Source organism: Colius striatus, chromosome 13 (genome assembly GCF_028858725.1).
Source record: "Colius striatus isolate bColStr4 chromosome 13, bColStr4.1.hap1, whole genome shotgun sequence".
In the NCBI taxonomy this organism is placed as follows: Eukaryota; Metazoa; Chordata; class Aves; order Coliiformes; family Coliidae; genus Colius; species Colius striatus.
The window spans coordinates 19,473,435-19,498,097 of record NC_084771.1 but is presented as its reverse complement, the minus strand read 5'-3'; the positions used below and the strand labels follow the sequence as shown (position 1 = coordinate 19,498,097).

The following is a 24,663-nucleotide window of genomic DNA, read 5'->3' as shown; positions in this document are numbered from 1 at the left end:
TGGGGAACAGAGGTTTATACCTCTGAAAGTGACTTCACAGCACAAAGTGCCCTCATGTTCTCTGCATTCAAAGACTGAAACAGGACAGAATCAACTTACCCAGCATTTGCACAACCTACTGGAATTTCTATGTGTTAATTCAAAACCTAAAAGAAGTACATGTAGCTAGAAACTTTATCCTATGGAGTTTAATTTTATTAGGGCAGCAAGTCTTTGCTAGGAAAGGCTTTAACCAGCCCAAGCCCAAACTACTGTAAAGGTTTAACACTGGAAGTGTGTGAATAACAGTCTTTGTTGCCCTTCCTCTTATGTTTAAAAGTTTGCCAGGGATCCAATTTACTGTGTAATAGCACCATTAGAAGAAACAGACTTTTTCTACTTCCAACATTAATTGTTAAAATGTGGGGTCTTTTTTCACTTTATCAGGAAAGTCTTCTAGTAATAAAAATGCCATTAGACAGGAAAATGGTGATATTGTAGTTTGTGAAAAACAACCTGGAATCTGCAAAGCAAGAAGTTGTTTAGTTTAAAAGTAACAGCAGAGGAAATCCTGGTTCCCTTGCAACTGACTTCAAATGGAGCCACAAGTCTGGCTTTAGCCTGAGTACTCAGGGTTGAGTCCTTGCAGGAAGTTCTGAACTCTTCCAAAACAATCCAACAGAAATAAGTAACAACCACTTCCAGGATTTCTCCCGTGTTCAGCCAGATCTGACATCTGGGAAACCACAGTAAGCACTCAGAATTTCTAGAGTGGGGAAAGCTGGTTCTACACAGTGGGAGGCAAAAGAAAAGTACTTTGGTTATTAGTTGCAGTCAGTTCTTGGAAGGGAATATCACTCTCTAGTAGTCTTAAATTTGTTCCAGTGTTACAACAGAAACTGGATTTGAAAAGGAGATGCCAGGAAGACTGTGAGATACTGCATTGTGAGGAAGATGCAGTGAGCTTAAACACAATAAGCAAATGGGTACATCCTAGCAGGCTCTCTGCAAGTTTTCATTCTCCAGCTTTAGACCACACATAAGAATGAAAGGACATTTCTGCAGAGGAGAAGACATTAAATAGCAATAAAGAGTCAGAAGAATCCTGTGACTAATGACAGCTCTTTTGGGCTTAGAAAGGTTGAAAGAAGCAAAACTAAGGGAAGTGGTTCAATTTTTACATCATGTCAGTGTTTTTATGAAAACAAACTCTGCAGCTTACAGTAGGAGAAAAGTGCATGGGGTCTTATCTTTGTTCCTTTATCAGAGGCGGATTTCTACATATTTCCCTCTTACACAATTTTTAATGTCAAAGGGCAATGAAAACTCCCGAGAGAATCTAATCAAATGCCAGCAGGTTTCAGAAGTACTTCTGTGCTCTCTCAGTGCAATAGTTGTTCAAAGCCTGAGAATATTCAAGAGCTCTTACTATGTACAGCAGAAACACAACTACCTATGTCTCAACAAACAGGGAGAGGGGGAAATCAGATCTAGAGGATCCTGGTGTAAGTTGGGGGTTCCTGTTTAAACATATATGTATTCTGTTTGAAATGGCAAAACCTCCAGTAGTATCAGGAAACGCTGTTTGTTGTCTATTCCCTACTTGTGTTTCACTATCTCAGAACATATATGCACTTAATGTCAGTCAGACCAAAAAAAATCGATTTGTGTCAAGGGTCATACATTTGTTGCTGCAAGAATGACTGTAATGGAAACCAGCCCAGCCACGCTTACCCGGTGTTTCTCAATTAGATAACAAGCTGGTGTGAAACTCTCTCCTAATCTTGTAGCATAAAGGCAAGCAAATATTTGGTGAAAGGGTAAGAGCTGTTTATGTGCCCCAAAGGCAGAAAACGTGAAAGGCCAAGGCATGATTCCACAACTGCAAACTGTCCATTGAGAACACACTGAACTGGCAAAGTATTTCCTTTAGACTCGCCTCTGTTACTTTTGCCTCATTAAATTCTATGCAAATCAGCACTGTAAATACCTGAGGCTCATTCACTCCAGCGCTTCCTCGCTCACTCTATCTGTACTGGTTATGCTCTGATCTGATCAAAAGCCCTGGGACAAACAAGATTTCAAGACAATCCAGTTTCTGCTACAGTATCATGAATGCTAGTGGGCATTATAATAGCAAACCCTACTCTTCCAATGCTGTCTTTGTGGTAAAGGAAGTGAGAGGCATCATTCTGTTTCATGGGCATTTTAGTGAACAGTAAGGACTGGTGGCTTTGACTGTTTCAGAGGAGGATGGAAAAGGAGAAAATCTGCAGCTGAAAAATTCTGGTGGTATCTGAAAACATCTACAAAATATACTTGGACTAAAGGACACGAGTTTAAAAGGAAAATGCATATTCTGTACTAATAAAGAAATATTTCAGACTGATCCCTTCAATATACACCCCAGTCTCGTCAGGCATTATGGCAAATGTTACTCTGACCTGGATGTTTCAACAGCAGAGATAGGGAATTGTACTGTTTCCACCCAAGTTTCTAAAACAAACATGTGAAAAGCCAAGCAGCATGATCAAGGACAAACTTCAGAGGATATGTGGCTCTGGAGGTTCTCCAGCAAAAGCTATGTAAACAGTCAAATAAGAATTGATAATCTCCTTACCATATGTAATCCAAAATGCATAGACTGACTAGTTCTGTGTTTAGCTACACAACCATGTTGCAAGGGAAAGGCTGTGATTCACATGGCTCTGATGATCTCACCAGTGAGATTGCAGTTATCATAATCTTTTAATTTTCTGCTTCTTTTTCAGTAGTGAACTGCTTTGCAAAAATACAAAAGCAGTGGCCTCTCCTGAGGCTGTTGAATTACACAGTCTAGAAGATCAAATGAGTCTGAGGCTTAGGAATATAAAGCCTTACTTGCCACATCCTCCATAAGGTTATTCTTGCCTGCAAGCCCTGTCTGTGAGAAATTTGATGCCTCGAGTCAAATGATTCCCTCATACATACAATTTATACTAAAACCAATTTCATCCATTACAAAAAGAGGTTTGTACTTGCTTCCCCACATGGAGATCATGCCTCCTTTGAGTACAGACTTGGGGAGTTCAAAGGTTTTGAAAATATTTTCTTATTTTTAGGCAACTTCAGATAAATTCCAAAGGCTGTTACTGCAGCTACTGTTTTGGGGCACATTACAAGAGAAAATGTTTGTGCTCACCTGTACAGTATCAGTTTGAAACTACAGACTAGAATATCAGTTTCTCTCTTTCTCTTTGCTTTATTTTTAAGCATTACAAATGAAGCAGGTCAAATTAAAAAAGCAAAGTACTAAACATCCAGGCTGTTCTGGATAGGTCTGCATCATGGACTGTTTGTGCAGTCTCAGAATATGTAACTACAAAGAAGCACTTGAACCTGATTTGTACCACCAGATTACATTTAACATTCTCATTTTTAAGGGTGAGTGTAACTTGTAAATGTGGTTGAATTACAGGCCAGAAAAAGACAGCTCAGCTAGAAAGGGGAGAAGTAAAAACACAAAACATTTTTTCTGTGTGGAATACAGGCATCTGAAAGCTGGCATACTGCTCTGTGTTCTAAGTTGAACAGTTTTACTTTGCATTGAAAGGGACTAGTAAAACTTACACAGGTTACTTACTTCAGTTAAGTTCTTAAACTATGCCACTGTTTTATCTCACTCAGCAGAGAATGGGTAGTGTAGATTTTGCTTCTGTTTCCTAATTGGAACACAACTAACATAAAGCAGGAATTTACTAGAAGCTGGGTTTATTAACAGAGGCTCTTTTCATAACAGAAAAGTTAAGAACTCAGTTTTCCCTCTATTTTCAGGCCAGAGTAAAACTATGTAAGTAATGTACAGTCTTCAAAGTCAGATGTGGTGTTCTTGTTCCTGTAATACTAATGAAAATGTACTGTAGACATCAAGTATGAATGTAACTTGTGCAACTAGTATTTTGCTTGTAATGGTTAGGTGCTTTCATTTTATCTATGTTTAACTTACTATCAGTATTAGGAACATATGCATGGAGAACAGGTTAAGAATTAGGGTGCTCATCACCCTTCTTAGGTTATTATCTTACGATATTCCTTTCACAGAATCTCAAGGGCTGGAAGGGACCTCATCCAGTGCAACCCCCCTGCCAGAGCAGCACCACCTAGAGTAGGTCACACAGGAACTTGTCTAGGGGTGGGTTTTGAATGTCCCCAGAGAAGGAGACTCCACAGCCCACCTGGGCAGCCCCTGCCAGGGCTCCCTCACCTCAACAGGGAAGAAATTCTTCCTTGTATTTCTTTGGAACCTCTTACGTTCCAGGTTGTCCCCGTTGCCCCTTGTCCTGTCATTGGTCATCACTGAGCACAGCCTGGCTCCATCCTCCTCACACCCACCCTTGATGTATTTGTAAACATTAATGAGATCACCCCTCAGTCTCCTCCAAACTCCAGAGCCCCAGCTCCCTCAGCCTTTCATCATTAAGGGAGATGCTTCACTTTGTCATCTTTGTGGCCCTGTGCTGAACTCTCTCACCAACATTTCTTTCACAATGTAAGAAAATTGGGGCATTAGGTGCTCTTTATTTTGCAAGTAAAGATGAAGGAATACAGAAAATAGTCTCCCTGGGTAGAAGCATTTTAAAATTTACCAACAACCAACATATTTATGCTTATGCCTGTTGGCTACAAGTGCTTCACCAACGCCTGGAGTGTGTGCATTCAGTTCAAGACTCTGATCATGTGTTAGGGCTCGACAAATCTTAATGATGTTTTACTTAAGGTTAAAAAAAACCCACCTCAAAAACATTGCCCTAGCTGTATAGATTAAATATTAACACTTATTTCCTGGCCTCGAATCTGATATGTTCCCAAACATCTGTGCAGCATGACCTGGGAGGAATTGTACGTACTCTTGTGGTGACGCATTAAAAACACTTAAAAGTAACATGGCATTTCCCAATATAAAATGAAACAGTAACATGAATCTATTACTACAGAAGAAAAAAAGTTAGGAGGAGGTAAACATTGACTCATTCTTCATTAAAGGGGATTCAGCTAATAGATCTGTCTGACCAAAGCTTAGTAACACGAACACAAGAGAGCCAGTCATTAAAAACTACTTCCTTTATTTATATTTCCTGAGGTTCAGCAGCAGTGCTCTGTAATAACCTTTTTGTGAAAGGAGCAAACAGTAAAATGTCAAGTGCATGAAGAGCAGTCCAGTCTGGCAAGCAAACACGCAAATTAATTGTAGAGATGCCCGTAATCCCTCTTAAGGCTCTATTGAGAAAGTCCAGTAAGATTAACCTCCCGTGTTCTGTTGAAATCCAGACACAATCATGGACTAAACCAGCGTCTCCCTTTTACTGTAGATTATATACTGACAGATTATATACTTCTCTTTAAGTATCTTACCAACAGTACCTATTGTGTAATTTATCAGGCTGAAGTTCTAAATAGAATTCTGTATTACTGCAAAAAGCCTCTCTTCAGCTTTCACTTTGACGAGGAATTCTGACACCAATGTTATAGCTACCTTTATTGCTTTTCAGAAACCCCACCATCTTTCATCAAGGGCATCAGAGTGGTTTCATCTCAGACACTGGTCAGCGCTTAGGTAGTGAAATTAATTAGATACTTAAAAAGGAGGGGATGGGGCAGGGAGGGAAGAAGTAAATGCTCCTCCTTGTGTAATGCATTCACAATCTTTTGCTTACCAAAAAGTGTACTGAGGGCCAGGGAAAGATTTTTTCTAAAGTTCTTCTGAGTTTGTCAAAACTCTGTGAGGACACTCAACAAGAAGAGCACTGGAGTTGAGAAATACTCTTTCCTTTTTGTCTTGGCAGCTCACATTTGAATAAACATTCTTCTCTTTTTAATGGGACTAAGCTAAAAAAGAGGAAAAAAAAAACCTTCTTATTTGCCAGATGAAGAAATTCTCTCCTTGCAGATGTTTTGGGGTGTGCTTAAAAAACAAGTTTTTTCAAAAACTTGTTCCCCTCAGTCATTTGAGATGGTGGCCCCTGAGACTTCAAGCATGAGTCATCTCTATTTTTCATTTTGCAATTAGTTAAGATGCAGAGAAAATGGTTGGAGTGTCAATAAAAAATGAGGAGCATTGGGAGCAAGCATATTTTAATCTTTTCCACAAAAGTGAGGATGTCTTTTGTATGTTTAAGGAATTGAATTGTATTGTGCTCTTAGTGCAAAATTATAGTGCAGTCTGTTTCTTGGTTCATAGTGAACTTAATCACTTTCTAGCTAAACATACTTTGGTTCATCTCTAGATATCTCTCATCTCGAGATCCACACCTGGAAATCCCAGATATTTACTCCATACTAAACTTCTTACTCAGCTTTCTGTGACTGAACCTACCTCCTGCTGCTTGGATGTGCTTTATGATAGACTGAGGTATCTATAGTGTACACTTCTTTCATTAACATTGTTTGGCAACTCAAGTATTGACTTTCCTAGGGGAGATCTGGAGGTATAGACTTCCAGATGAGTTGCACGTGGATAATAAAACAATGCATCATATACTTGTTTAGTCAACGGAGACAATACTGGTGATGGCATTTTGTACCAGGGAAGGCTATCCTAGTCACGACATCATAACAGTTCTTTGATTTTTATCTGCACTTCAGAGAAGTGAGAGGACCAAGCAAATTTCAGTACATGCTCTCCCATAAGGCAAAGTGCACGAAGAGTTTTAGATTCAACAGCTCTAAACACTCTTTTGTTCAGTCTTCCAAGCCATGTTCGACCACCCAAATGGGAAAACAATGCAAAACTGGGCTGTATAGAGTTTTTTAAACATTGATTTAAAAAAAAAGGAAAAAACCCACCTCTGAGACAATTTTAAACAATGAGGTTTTGAACTTTATCACCCCAATACCCATGAACACTTATTACAGACACTAACATGCTTGTTTAAGCTGTACAATTTCAGAGGCAGGCAGCTTTTGATGTTCTTACCCCAAAATATCCAAGTAGCTTTTGCAAAACAGTGGAGGGCAGACTTACAGGACCATTTCATATCCTCAGATGCTCAAAGCCAAAGCTGGAAGCAGAGACAGCTCAGAGCAAGCCAGCACTGGCCAAGGAGGTGTGGAACCATATCATCACATGATTGTGCCTGTGCTAATTTATCCTAGCCTTCAGCAAAACGTACTAGCACAGCCACAGAGCTTCCTGAGAGGAATTCCTTCAAACCCTGCTAGCTCTGAAGACCTAAAAAAGTGGTTTGCAGCAAACCACGAAGCTAAAACTCAAGTGGTTTGATGGCACCACTTCTTATTTAGGTAACTAGATCACCTTTAATATGAAAAAAGGAGTCACAGTAGCAACTGAACAAGTAAGAAACTTTGTACAGCTCTAGATTAAACAGACAGCAGAGTGATGTTAGAATTAACAGCTTTTGAAGGAAGCATGTGGAGGAAACTGCCACTGTTGGCCATTCTTTCAGCTTATTTTTAGAACTTTTTTTTCCTCTCAGAAAGAGGGATAGAAAAATCCTTAGGATGACACTGTATCAACAGCAGTTTATGGTCAGCAGTTAAAAAAAGGTCTAATTTAATTTAGCAAATGCACTAATAAAAAGCTAGCACTGACAGAAGATGTTTCAGTTTTCAACTTAGAAATACATAGTCTCTGCTCCAAGTCTGTCAGTAGTTGGACTGATCATTCTCAAGATAGCAGGACAAAGCTCCCTCTTGGAAGGTTTTCAGAAGGGTTATTGAAGTGGCCACTCAGTCCCACTGCTTACTGGCACACAGAAATCCCCAAATCACAAATCTAAAAGATAAAAAGAATTAAATAGTGAATATCCTAGCTAAAAAATCCCAGGCATCTCTTGGCTTAGCAACAGATCAATGGACCTTCCAATCCAATGTTTTCCTGGATTGGTAATATGAGCTTTGTCAGCTGTTTGTTGGCCCTACCATTTGTACAATTGCAAAATACTACCTGCTGCTTGAAAACATGGAACAGGCTCATCATGTACTTTAGGTCAGGGGATACCACTAGAAGCTCATGATGTTATCATTCTCAAGTGCTGTATTTTCACCTAAAGTCTACGTTCCTAGTGTCACCAGATGTTTGGCTGATGTAACATGCTGCCAAACACCATACCTGACAAAAAGCTTTAAATTTACTCTTGGTTAAAACCAGTATGATGATATTTGACTGCTTTTAATAGCCTCAACTTTGAAGCTTCAGTGACCCAGTATTCAAAACTTATCTTTCTTAACAGCAAATCTAATTAACACCCCCAACATGCCCCCTTACATCTGCATCTAATATCAGCACAGAGCACTACTCAAAGGCAGGAACTGATAGAACACTTGGTATGGAATCTCATACTTGAGGTATACAATAGTGTTAGTAGTTTCCATGCATATATTCCACAGAGGTGACCTGCATATTCAGGTACCAGAGGGAAGGTTTCCCCTAAACCCTGCTTCTCCTTCTGTGAACCCTTCTGCCTCTGCTGACAGGTCATTTCTCTCTCCCCACTGGGTTTCAGTCAGTTCGGACTTATTTGGGCTGGGTGAAATCAGGATAATTTTCTTAACTACAGTATCTTTGTGAGTGGGTGTAGGTTATACCTGAATAACTGCAATATTTTTACATGGTGGGAGGACTACAAGGCCAGTCACCATCTCATCTTACACTTTTCCCTGACCATTGTCTGTATGTGATTATCATTCATCAAACCATCTGTGAGTACTCAAGTAACCTGAACTCAGCTCAAGGCTAGAGCAGGTTTTTATCTTCAGTTCTTCGACTACAATTGCCAGACTGTTTGGCATGGTCTCTTTTTCAGTCAAGTATCATGGAACAGTAACTTACACTGCATAGGTATTGTTATTTAAAAGCATGCAAGAAAAATATGCCTGAAAGACCAAGCTTCAGTGAAATACTGAAATACTTGTACAGCTTCTCTCATGCTCTCTATCATTTCCTAAGCCATAGTCTTTCTCTGATCCCTGTCCCAACGCCCACTTTCTCACCCTGATTTTTACTGAAGAACAGCAGGCTTAGTTTCACCTTCCAGTTGTTCCTCTTCCCTGTGGGGATATATTTCATAATGAAAGCGCTTTTGACCAAGCTGTTTGAACAGAGGAGCTCATAAAAATGCAAAACTATTTGCATGCTTATGAAATAAACAGAGAATCAATTTTCATACTGAAAATTAAACACAGCTAACAAAGGCACAAAACCAAAGCTATCTTAAATTCAGTAGTAAATTATGCTGTGTAAATGCACATTATGACTCAGCTGTATATATAGCTGTCTTCATGGAAAGTAATGTGCAAAATGAGAAGCTAATGGGCAACTATGGACAGATAGAAACTCCATCCTCACTTCCTACTCTGTCCCTGGTGCAAAAAGACCACAGGCACCACAAACCAGGATCTTTTGCTGCTGCTGCTTTATTTTATCTCTCTATTGCTACATCACTTTGATGTTGTTTGACATTACCACTAGTTACTGTCCCAACTCTTCTATGTAACTTTCAAAGCTATTGAAAATACTGTAAAACTACACCTTGTCTATATAGCATTGTGAGTCTTCTATTACTTTTCATTGTGAAAAGAAACCAAACACAAGAGTGCCATACTAAGAACAGAAAGGGGCCAGAGAGGTTAATGCTTAAAGCAAATTTTAAGATATGACACAAGTTGAGCAAATTACTTTACTGAATTGACATAAAAGTGACCTCAGTGTAACAGAGACTCTGACAGAGAAGTGAAAACAGAGCAACAAGCTTGCAAGTTTAGGTTTCACGGCAGCCAACTCAAGTCTGGACTGTGATGATCCCACTTTGTTCCCTTGGGCTGCAAGTTTTGCTGGCAGCCAGTTACACATAACCTTTAAGTCAAGCTAGTTGTTTGATGTAGGTCCCTACTCAGTCACATCAGCACTACTGCATGGGAGGAAGCGGTGAGCTTGGTTTAGTCCTGCTGACACGGAATTACTTGCACCTTTACACTGTTGCTTTATAAGCACTTTAAACAAGCATAAGACAGAACTCCAAGCATAGAACAGAGCTACTGCTGAAAGAAGTATCCTCCACCCAGTTTTTGCTGTCCCAGGCTGTCCCCTCCCATTTGCCAGGAGCCAGAGTGAGGGAGTGCTGGCTGCAGCTTTTGCAAGTTTAACACATTCATGGAAGTGCACTATTAGAAAAAAAACCAGCCAGAAATTGTAGTGTGATAACTGACCTACTTCTGTCTTGATTGAAAGCCAGAAAAAACCACCCCCAAACACTGAAATGTCCTATTGAAATTTTATTACAAATACATTTTATATATTAAAAAATACTTCAATATGCATAACTTGTTATTGAGCTACCAAAACATTTGCTGAGAGTGACTCCCTGTGTTTTCTACTTACCATGTGCTTTAGGTAAACTGAACACAGTAAGATCTTTAAAACAATTGTCAGTATAACTACTAGAGAGGAAACAACAAAGTACCTGACAGATTGTTTAGGCACTATGAAGTGTTGCAGTAAATTAGAACAGTTACATCAATTTGCTATTTTTTTCCAGCAAGTTCTTGCATCCTCTTATCGGCAAGTATCATGATACAGGCTCCTTGTAATCTTACCCCTGGCTTTGCTCAGTCCTGTGAGCACAACAGGACACTGATGGCAGCACTCATTTAAATGTGGAAAGACTCATTCAGATGTAAGTGCCAGCTGCCAGAAATAAGTGCAGGATTGTGAACTGTCACATTGTGTGCAGTTTTGTAGTCTTTACTCATCTGTAGCCTAACTTGCCAAACAGCAAGTGCTCGAGTGTGAGAACCTGACAGTGCAGAGCATTAGATAAACACTCATTATTTGCAGTCTAATGTTTCCCAAAGCACAAGTTTCTTAGTGGACTTTTTGGCTGAAGTTGTACATGTAACTGTACAGAAACACATCATAAAATTTACAAAGCAGTAACTTACTGAAAATATCAAACCAAACCCATAACTAGATGGGCTATCATTACAGGAACACAAACATCAACTCTTTTTATTTTGGGAAAGGCTCTTCTTTTAGCAAATACTGTTGTACACAAGGCTTGCTGCTAACCTGAGTAAGCTGGATGTAGAATGAGCAAGTCACTAGCCCCATTTCCACAAACACTACATACCTTTAGCTTTCCCTTTAAAAGGCCAGCAAAAGGTTGACTTTAGTTTGAGGTTCATTGGTACACGTTATCCTGACCTATAGGAGTATAGTTTGTATGGTATAGAAGGGTGGCCAATATGAAAATGAGAGCAGAGATGAACAGGTCTGTCTCCTTGATGCTGTGGAGGGCAGAGACCCCTCCTCCCATGATGGAATGAATGGTCGCTCTTGTTAGGAGCTGTCCAGAGTCAGCCCCTCCAGCCATTTGTAGCTGAGGGCCTTTGGGTTCCACAGCAAGAAATGGGCAAGTTGGAAAGTAATCCCAGGAAAAGCTATGGGACATATCAGCATGACAGTGTTTCTGTCTGTCTGTACAAGCATTTGTGCAACTGAGGGACAAATCCGTGTGTGCTAGTGGACTGTTAGAGAAAACCACCCACAGGTGTTCAGTCTGTTCTTACTGTGACACATAACAAAGATTTTTCTGGCAGCTGTGAAAGACCAGCCTCAGGGCACACATGTGCTCTGCAGAAACCTTTTCTTTGTTTGGGGGGGTTTTTTGGCTAAGAAACTGAATTGGGAAATACAAAAACACCCACATTGATAAAAACTACCAACACTGAACAGAATTTCTCTTTGTGGTATCTCTTACTTAATGGTTTATTCACTTCCTCTCCACACTAACAGTTTTCTACTCCTAAGAGCAGGATTTGTGCACACAAGGCTCTTAACTGTCCTCCTTAAGCCTTTTATTCAACTATTGTATGAGCTTTTTTCCATTTCTGACAATAGAGCTGAGTAGATGGTATATAAGGAATCACTGAAGTGCAAAGGGTCTGGGGACAGAAGCTAAAAATGGAACTGTTTGGGAATGAGAGGAAATAGGATAAGAAATAAGCAGCAGTTCCTGCATGCTTGATGTTTGAGTTGCATTGTTTAAGGGACAAAAATTGCAGCACGGAAGTGAAGGTGTTTTGGAGGGCTCAGTCCCCAATAATCCCCATGGCAGCAGCCCAGAGACGTCACACACACACGGGTGCACACAGCCTCGCACCCACGGTGTGCTGCTGGGCTGCCATGCAAGAGCAACATTCAGTAAGGACCTTAGCTAAAGGGAATAGTATTATTCAAGTTACTCTTCTGAAGTCACACAACAAGCACACAAACTGGACATCTGCAATAACTGAAGCTGAAACTGAGTAACTGCCCACCCAGAGGAAAACCTCAGCTGAGGTGCGGTGCAGAATGCTCGCCTTGCGTCCTATGACGTGTAGAACAGTGGTTTAGAAAAACACCAATAACCACCCTTTCATGTTACTTGAATCCACTGTTCTATCTCCTAGAATGTGTCACATTTATTAAGCATGATTTAAATTGAAAATGCTGCCCAGAGAGGTAAAGCAGCTAGCTAAGTGGAAAAAGGATCAGAGCACACTGCACTGTTTTCACTTTAAAATGAGTTGCACAGTGTCGTAAAATAGCAAAAAAAGAACAAACACAGACAAAACTACAGGCCTGCTGTACAGACCTAAAAAGGAATCTTGCAAAACATAACCATTAAGTAGACTTTGAGAAAAAAATGTCACATGTTGGCCATGCTTATGCTACAGCAAAAGCACAATGGGGTAGGTTAAATGTATAGTTTATTTTTAAAACATCTGTGACACAGTTATAAATTTTAGAGAAATCCCCAGGAACACAAGCATTTCTATAACTGTCTTGACATTGCTCACTTCCAGTCTTATTTTCTATATTAAGGAGAGTTAAAGCAGACTAGCACTTCAGAGTTATTAAAGTAATAATTTCACAGAGTCTCTTTAATGAGTACAAACTTGAAGAGCACACGTACTGGAATGTAGTGTGCTATTTCCCATATGTCCTGTCATGGCAGTTTGTTTCCAATTTCACATGTGTACCTAGATCCTTTAGAAATTTATATCTATATTAATATTCTAACTACAATTATAAACATATGCTATAAAACATTCCTGATTATCAGAGTATGGAAATAGAGGCATTTTCCCTGCACACTCACAAAAGGGATTGAGCAAAAAATCATGAGATGACCTGCAGTGGCATCACAGTCTCTAAGGCAAACTAGATGTGCACAGAGGTATTCTGCTCTGGTTTTTGACATTTAACAGCTGCTATCGACAGACCAATGAATTTATAATAAGAATTAAAGCAGAAATATAAACCTATTGCCTAATAGGCACGTGTGCTTTTAGGAAAAGATGCTCAGCTGATGAAGCAGTAACATACTTAGGGAATCAATAGTCACATCAATACACATTGAAGGAAATCCTAGCTCACTGAACAACAGTGGTATTTAAGCCTAGCAGGTTTAAGAGTCTTGGATTTGAAGTGATAACCAAGGATGCACCTTGGATCACTTTAAATCACAGATTTAAATGTCTCAGATAATTGGTAGATCGCTTTATCTCTACCTTGGAGATAAAGATAGCTCACCTTGAAGCACAGTAAACTCTCAGCTGTACACTATCCATCAGTTTGGCATTAGCTGTACTACAAAAAGCATGCACAACTTAAATACAAAGGAAAAAATAATCCTAATATCTAGAATTCTTTACAAAACACTGAGGTGAAAAGTACTCTTTGATTTCAATGGATAGTCCAAGTGCTTAGCTCTACCTGAAGCAAAGAAAGAGGGTTCCTCACATCCCTCACATTACACAGCTATTAATCCAAAAACAAAGCAAATAAAACGTGTGCTGACTTTTTGATGTGGTAGTGTAGCTCCATCCTTCCTTCCATCATAAGCAACTTGCATCCACACACTTCAAAAATCATTTATTATACAAAATGACATTCTAGAAACATGTTGGCCAAAGGAAAACATTTTGCAGCTCTCCAGCCCCATGCCCACCATCACCTTTTCTTACTGCTTCTCCTCCTTTTCCCAAGACTGCCTGTGCATGAAAAGCAGTCCAACGTGCCTTCTGTGTTTTCTACTATATTTGTGATCTTCTCAAAATGTAATACAGCTCTCCAGCCAACTGCACCAACACGCCTTGCTCACACACACTCCTCATATCTAACCTCTGCAGAAGATCAACTTTGAGCCAGCACCAAGTTTAGTCCCAACTCAAAAGCTACTATGAGCTATGGCAGCACAGCTCAGACGTAGCATGGCGGCCTGAAGAGTAGAAAGGCTTCCTATCTAGGACAACAGCAGCATAAGGAATTTCCAGCCCCACCATTTATTCCTAACCTCTGTATCATGCCCTTGCTCAGGTAAATAATGTTCTGCACCTCTGGCACGTGATCAAAGCCATATCTTAATTACAAGTATGCTTTATATGAAGTATTAGGCAGGAACTGATAGCATCCAGAAGTGGGACAGGGGAAGCTCGACATCAGTTTATCGAAGCTCTGTGCAATTATTTTTGCTGGTGTCGGCCAAGCAGCTCGATGGGGATCACACTGGGCACCTACTGCAGAAAAGAAAACTGAAACTACAGCTCCCAAACCACTCTGGCAACTGGCCACAAGTCTTCCTCTTGGCAAGCACCAGCCTTATTCCATATGGCATCTTTTACTTCCCATGTGTAACTTGGCAAGTGGGAACTTGTGGCAGCTCCAGTGCAGCCAGGGTGGGGGCTGTCCCCTCCCTCCAGGGCCGAGGCCACGCGCAGCCCTCGCCGAGAGGCCCTTGGCACTGACGGCCTCGGTGGCCACCATAGGTCATGGCAGAGCCTGTCACACCCCTAACAGCGTGTGCTTTGCTACAGGTTACTCTGAGTGAGTGGCCACAGACGACACATAACTAGTGCTGTGTTTTGCTTTCATTTTTATGTCCCTATTGAAGGCTTTGAGGAAACAGTAAGAGTGTCAGCAGATTACAGGCAATCCTCATGTCCCTCTCCAACCAAAAAACCCCACATGGATACAAAAGAAAACCAAGAGCAAAGTATTAATAATCCCTATCCACTGTAAAACCTAGCTCTGCTAGCCAAAGAGAAGTACTTTCTTAAGCCCTTCTGCACAGGAAAAATACGCACCTTCCAAACAGACAGTGACCTGAGTTACAGAGAGAAGAGGTGGTGACACTGAAACAAAGATGAACCCTCAAGCAGTCACTCTTTGGCTGCTGTAGAATGTAGGAAAATCAAACAGCATGACCAGCTTTTGAGATGTGCCTTCCACAAAAAGAGTGGAAGACATTGCAACATCTATAAAGTGATCTGACATATCAACAAATGGAGGAAAACTGTTAAGTTCTGTTTCTCAGGAAAGTGCTTCCCTCCTTCCATGAAACTGCTGTCTCTCCTGAGAAAATAAACCTCCTGAAGCACAGTGACCACAGGCTTAGTTGCATATGCAATGAATATTTCCCTTAATAATTGGCTCCAACTCTTTTTTAGCTTAAATAATTCCATATTCTGAACAGTTTTATTATAAACAAGCTCTCATTCATTTGTCATGTTAACCACCTAACTCTGTTAATCATTAACTTCAATAGGCTTCTGTAGCTCAGGCTACTGTTTAGTATTTCATTGGGTATTAACTTCATTTAAAAGAGTGTAATAGGCTGCATCTGTTTTACTAGATACAGATCTTAACACCACTTCGAATGTGTTTGTGTCTAATGCCCCGACTTAGCGATTTGTTCCCGAGCAGTTTCTCTAGTTTTATAAAAGGGCTGAAGCATGATTCATGCTGGATGGAGGCAGCAATTTATTATGCTGAAAATTTATAGCCGGTTTACATTATTTAATCAGCAGACAATTGTCAACTCTGTCTCTTGTTAACACTGTATATGTTACAGATAGCGTTAAAGATAATACAGGAGTAAAATTTGCATGAGAAGTACTGCAAATACCTGAATAATTAACACGTCGTGAAAACCTTACCACAGCAGGGTTCTGCGGGGGAGGCTGGCTCCGTGGCTCCTCAGTGTCAAGTTTATACAGCTCTCTAGTTTAAGACCACAATGAAAGGGAACTGACAAACACAAAGAAATGAGAAGGAAGTTAAACAAGAAATATTTAAGGCTTCTGTGGAACTATATTAAAATGCAAACTTTGCATCCATGCATGAAGAGCACAATATGGTGGAACTTTGCTAATTATGTCTCTTGATTGGAAGACTGAAGATGTATTTGTTTAAAATGTAAGATTTTCACATCTTAGGGGAAAAACCGGCACCCATCCATGTCTTTAACCATTGCAGTTTGTCTGAGATGACAAATCCCAAAGATTCAAAATGTAGAAGTTAAAAGGGAAAGATGCTGTGTTTCTAAATGCTATTTATTTGCTAATTTTCACACTTTAAATTGTCAAGGCTATAAATGCCTATAACAGTCAATATCAAAGCATGTTGTATTTTTATGCTACAGCAGTCCAAGATGAAAAGGACAACCGAGTAAGGGACAGGTACTATCTGTAACCTGACAGTGGTCTTTTCCAGTCGTCAGGGACTGCAGCTCTCCACTTACTTTGCATGAAGCAATCCATAATTTGCACCAAATTTCCCTGTAACCTCCATCCATATTTACTGAGCATCCTCATTGGAAACAGACATAAAATTAGGATAGCAAATTAAGCCTGTGTCAGCCAAAGCCAGGACAAGGGGTTATAGAAGAGTTCAAAAGCTGCTGTAATGATCTCATTAAAGCACGTTTACAGCAGCAGCAGCAGGTCTCTGGGGCTCTGTCCTTGCCCACAGCTCCCACATGCGCCACGCAGCACCCATCCGGAATCACGGGATGGCACACATTTGCCTTGCAAAGATGCTTTGAAAATCCATAACGTGTGCGAAAAATATTTTAGAGCACTTTTAAGCGCAACTTATCTCAGAGGGACAAGGCAACAAAGAGATTCGGCCAGTTTCTTGCTTTGACAGGTGGTCTCGTGACGTGAAATAGACCAATATGCCCCGTGCGTAGTGTTGAGCAATGAATCACGCTTCCCTGGGCTTCTGCGTGTGCGACATCAGCATCAGACCATATCCTGAGCCCTGCCTCCTTCTCTGCATCTAGCAGGAAGGGGGGCTTTGAGGGAGGAGACAGCGCTGCTGGTGCACTGGGCAGGCCCACGGCACCCGCCGGGTTCCCAGGACCGCGCAGGCGAGCCGCCGGGGATGCATCGAGCAGCCTCTCTGCGGGCACTCGGCAGGGACGGGGCCAGGCGGGCGAGCCTGCTGCCGAATCGCTGCAGCGGGGCTCGGCGCCCAGCCCGGGGGGCTGAGAGAAGCAGGGAGGCGGCGGGAGGCGGCAGCTCTGCCCCGCGCATCCCGGCAAGATGCTCGGGCAGGCGAGGAGCGGTCCGCACCCCGTCAGCGCAAGGAACGGAGGTTCCCGCACAGGTTGATCCCGGGTGGCCGGCCCGGGCCCCTCGCTCCGCCCTGGCAGCGCTTCCAGCGCCCGCCACCTGCGCTCGGGCAGCGCCCGGGGCTTGCTCCCGCCGCGGGCCTACCGCGCTCCCCGAACCGGGCGCATCCTGCGGGCCGGGCCCCGCGGGAGCCATCCCCGCGGCTGCGGGCAGGCGGGCGGGGACCTGACCCCGCGCAACCCCCTGCGCCTTCCCTCACCTCACCCGGCGGGGCGGCGGCAGCCGCGGGCGCCCCTCCCCGTCCCCCACCTCCCGCCGGGCGCCGCCGAGGGACCCGGACGCGAGGGACGCAGGGACCCGCCGCGCTCAGCCCGCACTCACCGCGCCCGCCCGCCTCGTCCCGCTGCTGCCGCTGGCCCGCGGCTGGACCGGCTGCTAAAATGGCTGAGAGCGCGAGGGGAGGGATGAGAGGGATGGGAAGACCGGCGCGGGGGGAGGGGGGAGGAGCGAGCCCCCGCGCCGCCGCCGCCGCCGGCCAATCCTCCCGCCGCCGCCGCCGTGACGCGCCGCCGGGGAAGGGCGGGGGACGCGACGGGCCGGGGTGGCGCGGGGCACGGGCCCTACGGAGCGGGGGTCGCAGCGGGTGAGGCGGGGCTGCGGCCGCGGTAGAGCTCGGCGTGCGCCGCTGAGCCGCGGCCGGGCATCGCCAGGGGAGTTGCAGCCCGGTGAACGAAGGGATGTCGCGGGACGAGTGTAGGCACAGCTGCTCTCCTGGCATCTGGTTTCCCAGTGAGGCTCACACAAGCGATGGGACGGTTGGTCCGCGTCTTTCGGGCAGGGTTCATTACTCCGGTTTGCCCCCTGACACTCTGGAGTCGCCTCCCAAGCTGAGGCCTCCACGATCTTTGAAGTCAGAACGTAGGAAACGGGTTTGAGCAGCAGCACTGACGGGAGCAACAGGGATTACGCACAGCGCGGTTCAAAGAGCCAGAGGCCACAAATAGCCCTATGATTCATGCAAGAGTTTGCCAGATGGTTTTACATGTTTTGGAGTCTGAAGCTTCCTCACAGTAGAACTGGCACAAAATAACTAACTTTTGACAAGACACATGGACACTTCCTAATGTGCAAAGGCAGGGGAAACATTTCATGCCACGTCTCTGCCAAGCAGGAGTCCAGCACAGTCCTCCCCCAGCCCATATGGAGTGGGACAGAGTGTGACAAAAACAAAATTAACAAACAAGCCATAGCTATATTTGGTAACAAGAGTTTGCACCTATAAAAGACAACACCTTGTGGGAGGCTAAAACTTTCTGGCAACAACCGCACACGCACTGTGGATGTCATGTTTAATACATCTCATGCTTCAGAGAAGCAAAAAACAGTCACATTTGGATGGAGGTTGAACTGATTCACTGTGTGGGTTTTGCTTTGCTGGGGCTGTATGAATTTTAGGGCAGTCCATTATTACTCTCACTTCGCTCTAATTTGTTGCAAACCCCATTGTTTTCCCTTAAGTCAAATCATCACTAGTGAGAGAGCCTGGATTGTGCCAGATGCTGAAAGGCACATCTGCTTTATTTCTTTTTTAATCTAACCTCCCTGTATTTAGGAAAGGTTGTGCAAACAAGCTTGCTACAAATCTTTTTTCCAACTAAACCAGTGACATTTTATCCTGTTTTCTAAGTCTCATAATCAGTGAATGGGTCAGAAAAGATATTTGTCATTTATTCCAAGTATTTTATACTTCCTATAGCCTTATGTTTTGAATGAACTCAGCTTGGATTCATTCTTGAATCATAGAGTGATAGGGGTTGGAAGGGACCTTTAGAGATCATCTAGTCCAATCCCCATGTTGAAAACAGGTCTGCCTGGATCAGGTCACACAGGAACGTGTCCAGATGGGTCTTGAAGCCCTCCAACGAAGGAGCCTCCACACTTTCCCTGGGCAGCCTGGGCCAGGGCTCCCTCACCTGAACAGGGAAATAGTTTTTCCTTATGTTTAAATGGAACTTTTTGTGTTCCAGCTTCTTTCCAGTGTCCTTGTCTTGTCACTGGATACAACAGAAAAAAAGTGCTGCCCCAACCTCCTGACACCCACCATTTAGGTATTTGTAAATATTAGATGAGGTCACCCCTCAGTCTCCTCCAGACTGAACAGCCCCAGCTCCTGCAGCCTTTCCTCACAAGCAAAATTCTCCAGTCCCCTGGTCATCTTAGTGGCCCTGTGGTGGGCTCCATCCAGAAGTTCCCTGTCCCTCTTGAGCTGCCACTCCTTGTATAGATTCCTTGCACTAGTACCTGCTTCATCTCTTCTTCTAGGCTGACAAGTATCATGTTCTTCAGGTGCAGTTTCATTGTACCTGCAACAAATTCAAGTTAGAGCATTCCTCTCTACCTCAGACTGCATGTTCTCACTCCCACACAGACTTCAAGTGCCTCAGGTTGCGCACTTCTACTGCATGCAACTCCTCCCTCACCTCTTCCTTTATGCCTCCCTCTCGGAGCCATCACCTATGGAACCTCCTCATCAACCTTCTTAGACCAGGACAAGCTGACCTTGTGTGTGACAAAAGCAAGAAGCTCAGTGGAGAATGCTGGTGCCTGCAGGGCTTCTCTGTTCACCGCACTGCCTGACACCCAGACTCAGTGTTGTTGTCAGAGGTGCTCAACAAATCATTTTGTTTGTTTCAGAAGGATGAGCATCTAAGTAGAATTAAGGATTTAAGCAAACTTGGAAACAAATTCTGGTTAATTACAAACTAAGGGAAAAAAAGACACCCTGTCAGGTTGTAGTTAGAACAGTAAGTGCTGAAATTAAACTTACCTCCCCAGGGGGTATCCAAGTGAAGAGTGAAATAGCCCTCGTTCTGTGGAGGTTCTAGAAACAGCACTATGGGAAACCTTTCCTGTAGCTACAGGTACCCAAATGCCTAACTGAATTGTGCAGGATTTACTGATGTGACAGTTGATCTTTTTGCTGTTAAATAGTTACGGTCAAACTATTGCTTTGAAAGCTTTCAAACATTCTCTGTTTGTTTGTTTGTTTTGAAAGCAAAGCAGAAACAGATTTATTTGCTCTCTGTAACTACAGCCATGGTCAACTTGCAGTACCCGGAGGATAAGTGGAATACGTCCAAAGGCTTCCAAACAAGCAGCTAAGAAAAGCCATCCTGTTGTCAGGAAGCTCACATTCACTCCAAGAGCTCAGAAACGCCTCTGCAAACGTTTTAGGAGTCCACAAACAAATTTTCAAACTGCCTTTATATAACAGTATTTCACACTCTCTTTAAAACCAAATCTGAAGGAAAGGTTTCCTCTGGTGTTGTAGCTGCTTTGTAGCTTTCCAGCAAAACAAACACAGCAATGATCTCTGTGGAATGTGATCTGTAGGACAGAACTTCCCAGACATTGTAGTTGTTCAGGACCTACTCTAATCCTCATCCTTATCTCAGAGGTCAAAGGAAGTAGGAGAAAGGTATGTTGAGGAGAGACCAAAGCCAGCATAGAAGGTCTCTCTGATTTTTACCCATGATCCAGGGCAAGCTCAGAATAGTCAACAGCTTCTCACCTCATTCCTGCTACAGGCAAACTGATTGCATAATGTTAGCACTTTTAATCTAAGCAGTAAATCAATATTTGTTTATTTATATTAGAAGCAGTGACTGATGAAATCAAGTATTTCTTTGATGCAATCCTGTTTCTTCACAGATAGTACAGTTAAAACAACAGAAAACAAATTTTGTGCACAAACTGCTTTGTAGCAAGCACTCTCAAAACAACTAGTTGCCTCAATTTTGTCTCAGGCTACTAAAGTCTTAAAGTGTTCCTTTTCCTTTTATTTCAGCTATGTCTCATGACACAAAACCTGTTAGACCTACACATTAACTCTGCTCATCGGGAGTGACGTGCTTTTGTTCACTCTAGGTCTTCTTATACTGACTCTGGGGTTTTGAAAGGAAACACAACAAAACCAACATAGCAGTCAGTCATGCACACTTGGTGACACAAAGGATTATTGATCTCTCCAAAGAAGTGCATTTCAAGGAGGAATTTCAAGTAGAAGGGAATTGAGGCAGGGCTGATCAAATAAAGGGCAGTGTTTTCAGAGAAGGGGCCTACTTCCAAATGTATGAATTGCTTTGTTCTTTCATGCTTTTGGTTCAAGCCAGTTCCCTTCCTTCTTATAAGTGAAACCAGGTTGAAAAATTATCTGCAAATCTGTTTATAAGAATTACCAAAAAAAGAAACAATTTCTGTGTTTTATATAAGGTGTATTTTTAAGAAAAGTTCTTTATGCCAGCCAATACATGTGCTGGGCCTTTTGCAGAAGGAGCAGGAGGGAAGGAAAGACAAAGTCTGGAAACTAGCCTTTGGAACTAAACATCTCTCATCAGTTTTGTTACCCTGATCTACACAAATTTGTTTTTCTGAGCTGTTGTGTAGAATAACATACCACAGCCTGCAAGCATTCAAGCTACACTTGCATGATGTAATTAAATCTTTGTTTCAAGCCTTATTTAATGCATAAAATGGATGTACCTGCTTGCAGACACTTGTATTCTGTAGAAACATCACCTTCATTACCTGCTCAGATCTGTGCAGAGTTTAGAGCTACTTCCTTTTTCAGAGGTGATGGCTGACAGTCCATTTCTGCCTGCTTAGGCAGCACGAGAGACAACTTACTGTAGTATTACTCAGACACCTACAATGCCCCACAGCACCTACATTATCTGCAGCATTTCAGAGACTGTGATATACTCAACTAATTAATGACATAGTGGGGTGCACTACCTATCAATATGTACAGCCCAGCAGCTTCAGGAGTCCACAGCCATGATCCCAGAGCCACCTGTATTCACATCTTTGTGCTTGGATTTTCATTCTTTCATCCAAGTGGGCACCTAGTTATTTACTGATCTGTGGCCAAATCAGGACTTATGTGAAAGCACTTTTGAGACTGGTAGGTTGGCACAGTACATAAAGTAAAAGGAGAATGCAGTTTTGGTATTTTACTGTGCAGTTTGTGACAAAGCCCCCTCGGGAGCAGAGCTTTAGAGTATTAGATCCCAAATAGGATGTTGTGTGGACGTGGAATCACAGAAAGTAAGTTAGTCAAGTGCAACCCCTACCCTCACACTGCCAAGCCCACCACTAACCTACGTCCTTCAGCACCTCAGCTCCATGGCTTTGCAATATCTCCAGGGATGGGAACTCCTCCACCTCCCTGGGCAGCCTGGGACAGGGGCTGACAACCCTCTCAGGGAAAAGTTCTTCATCATCCCCAATCTAAACCTCCCCTGGTGCAACTTGAGGCCATTTCCTCTTGTTCTACCATTCTTCACTGGTGAGAAGAGACCAATCCTCACCTCACTACAACCTCTGTCAGGGAGTTGTAGAGAGGGACCACGTCTCCTCTCAGCCTCTTCTTCTCCAGGCTGAACACCTCCAGCTGTTCCCCATCAGACTTGTGCTCCAGACCCTTCTCCAGTTCTGGTGACAGACTCTGGACATGCTCCAGCCCCTCAGTGTCCTTCTTGTAGTGAGGGCCCAAACAGCTCTCAAAAGTGCAACCTCACCAGGGCCGAGTACAGAGGCATAATCACTGCCCTGGTCCTGCAGCCACAACAATGCTGATAAAGGCCAGGATGACACTGACCTCCTTGGCTACCTGGGCATGCTGCTGGGTCATGTTCAGCTGTTCTCAGTCAACCTCCCCTGGTCCTTTCCCCTCAGGCAGCTTTCCAGCCCTTCTGCTCCAGCCTGTAGCATTGCCTGGAGACCCTTTGTCAGGACCTGGCACTTAGCCTTGTTGAACCTCATCCTCCTGCCCTCGGCCCATTGCTCCAGCCTGGAATTCCTGACTGAAGAACAAAGTTTAAGAAAGGAAAGCAGCATTGACAGAGGCAGTCCTGTCTACACTACAGTAAATATAGGGAAAGATCTGGCACTATAATTTTCCTGTCTTATTAGCAGAACATACACAACTGTGCAATTGTTGGACCACTGTACAAAACACAGTACCTAAAATGATTTTCTGGACTTCAAAGGGAACTTTGAACAGTCATTACAAGGAGGACTTGGAGTATTTCTCACATAATGAAAGATGTTCTAAGTGCTGCCTAGAAGCATTCAAAAGAAAGAAGACAATGCTGTCAGAATAAAAGGTTTGCTTAATTTTCCACAAAACCCAGTCTAAAGTGCACAAGCACAGTTAGCAACAGCCACACCTGGCCAGGCTCACTATGAAGAGCCTGGTACACTAGGATAGATTAGAATTAGAAATATGGTTAAATAATTGTCTTCTGGTTTATTCCACACTCTTCTCATCAGGATCTCTTGAGTCTTGCAATTTCCTTTAAGGGAATCATAACACTATAAAAACTGGTGCCCTAATTTGGTATGAAACCATTTGGGGAATTCATATAGAGCAAAGACTAAAATTCTGTGAGGACCTTGACCTCGATAGTTTTTCTCCTTACACACACCTCAGCACAAGTTTGTCTTGACAGAAGAGCAAGGCCAACCACCTGATTGATTCTTCCTTTCCCACAAATATTCTTAATTAGAACCTAGATAGCAAACCCCAGATTCCTTGTTCACCTTAACTTTGTTGTTTTGTCATCTGAGCTCAATTTGCAGAAAAAATATGCTTCTTGATTAAAAATTAAACACAGGTGCTAATCCTGTGTGCCTGTGGGCTGGCTGCCACTTCAGGCATATCTCAGAGGAACACCTAAGAGGCAAGTACAAACAATATGCTCTGTCCTACTCCCATACAAAGTGTTCTCACAGGGAGCAGCAGCATGTCCACGTACTCCTCTGAATTTGTAAGGTTAAGAAGTAACGTTGGTAAGATGAGAATTACTCAAGTTATCACTTACCTGTTTTTAGTCATTCCTGTCAATCTGGGGGGCAAAATGATTTGCATGAAGGACAGACATAATCCTGTGTCCAAAACATGTTTTCATGCATGATGGAATACTTACTCATTTTAGCATCACCAGCTTAGTTGTTTTGTAATGATTTAACCACTACACAAAGATTAAGCAGTGAGTTTCTTCCGTTATTGATGTTTAATTTCTTAAAGCAAAACCCACAAATCAGCTCCCAGTCCTTAACACTGACAGACTGAGAGCTCTTTTCTCTTATTCAAAATCACCTCCAAGAGGAGTTCCTGAAAATTATTTGGCAATAAATTGTCAATCTGCTTCTGCAAGCCTTCTGAAGTCACCTGGTTGCTGTGAACTCCCTTGTGGGGGTTTTTAAAAACCAACTGACTGACTCATG

General features: G+C 42.8%; 1 protein-coding gene across 6 annotated transcripts in view; it reads right to left on the bottom strand.

Moving 5' to 3' along the window:
- The window catches only part of ACSL4 (acyl-CoA synthetase long chain family member 4), a 36,572-nt gene extending 18,728 nt beyond the window's left edge, over nt 1-17,844 (bottom strand). For 3 of the 6 annotated variants that reach the window (XM_062006338.1, XM_062006342.1, XM_062006344.1), the window contains exons 1-2: nt 16,539-16,558; nt 15,955-16,045 (exon numbers count right to left, since the gene is read on the bottom strand). The gene's annotated coding sequence lies outside the window, so the exon portion shown is untranslated. Of the gene's footprint in view, nt 1-15,923; nt 16,046-16,538; nt 16,559-17,754 lie in introns of those variants that run through there. The other 3 variants (XM_062006341.1, XM_062006343.1, XM_062006339.1) reach the window with 2 other exon arrangements.
- Nucleotides 17,845-24,663: the final 6,819 nt, after the last annotated feature.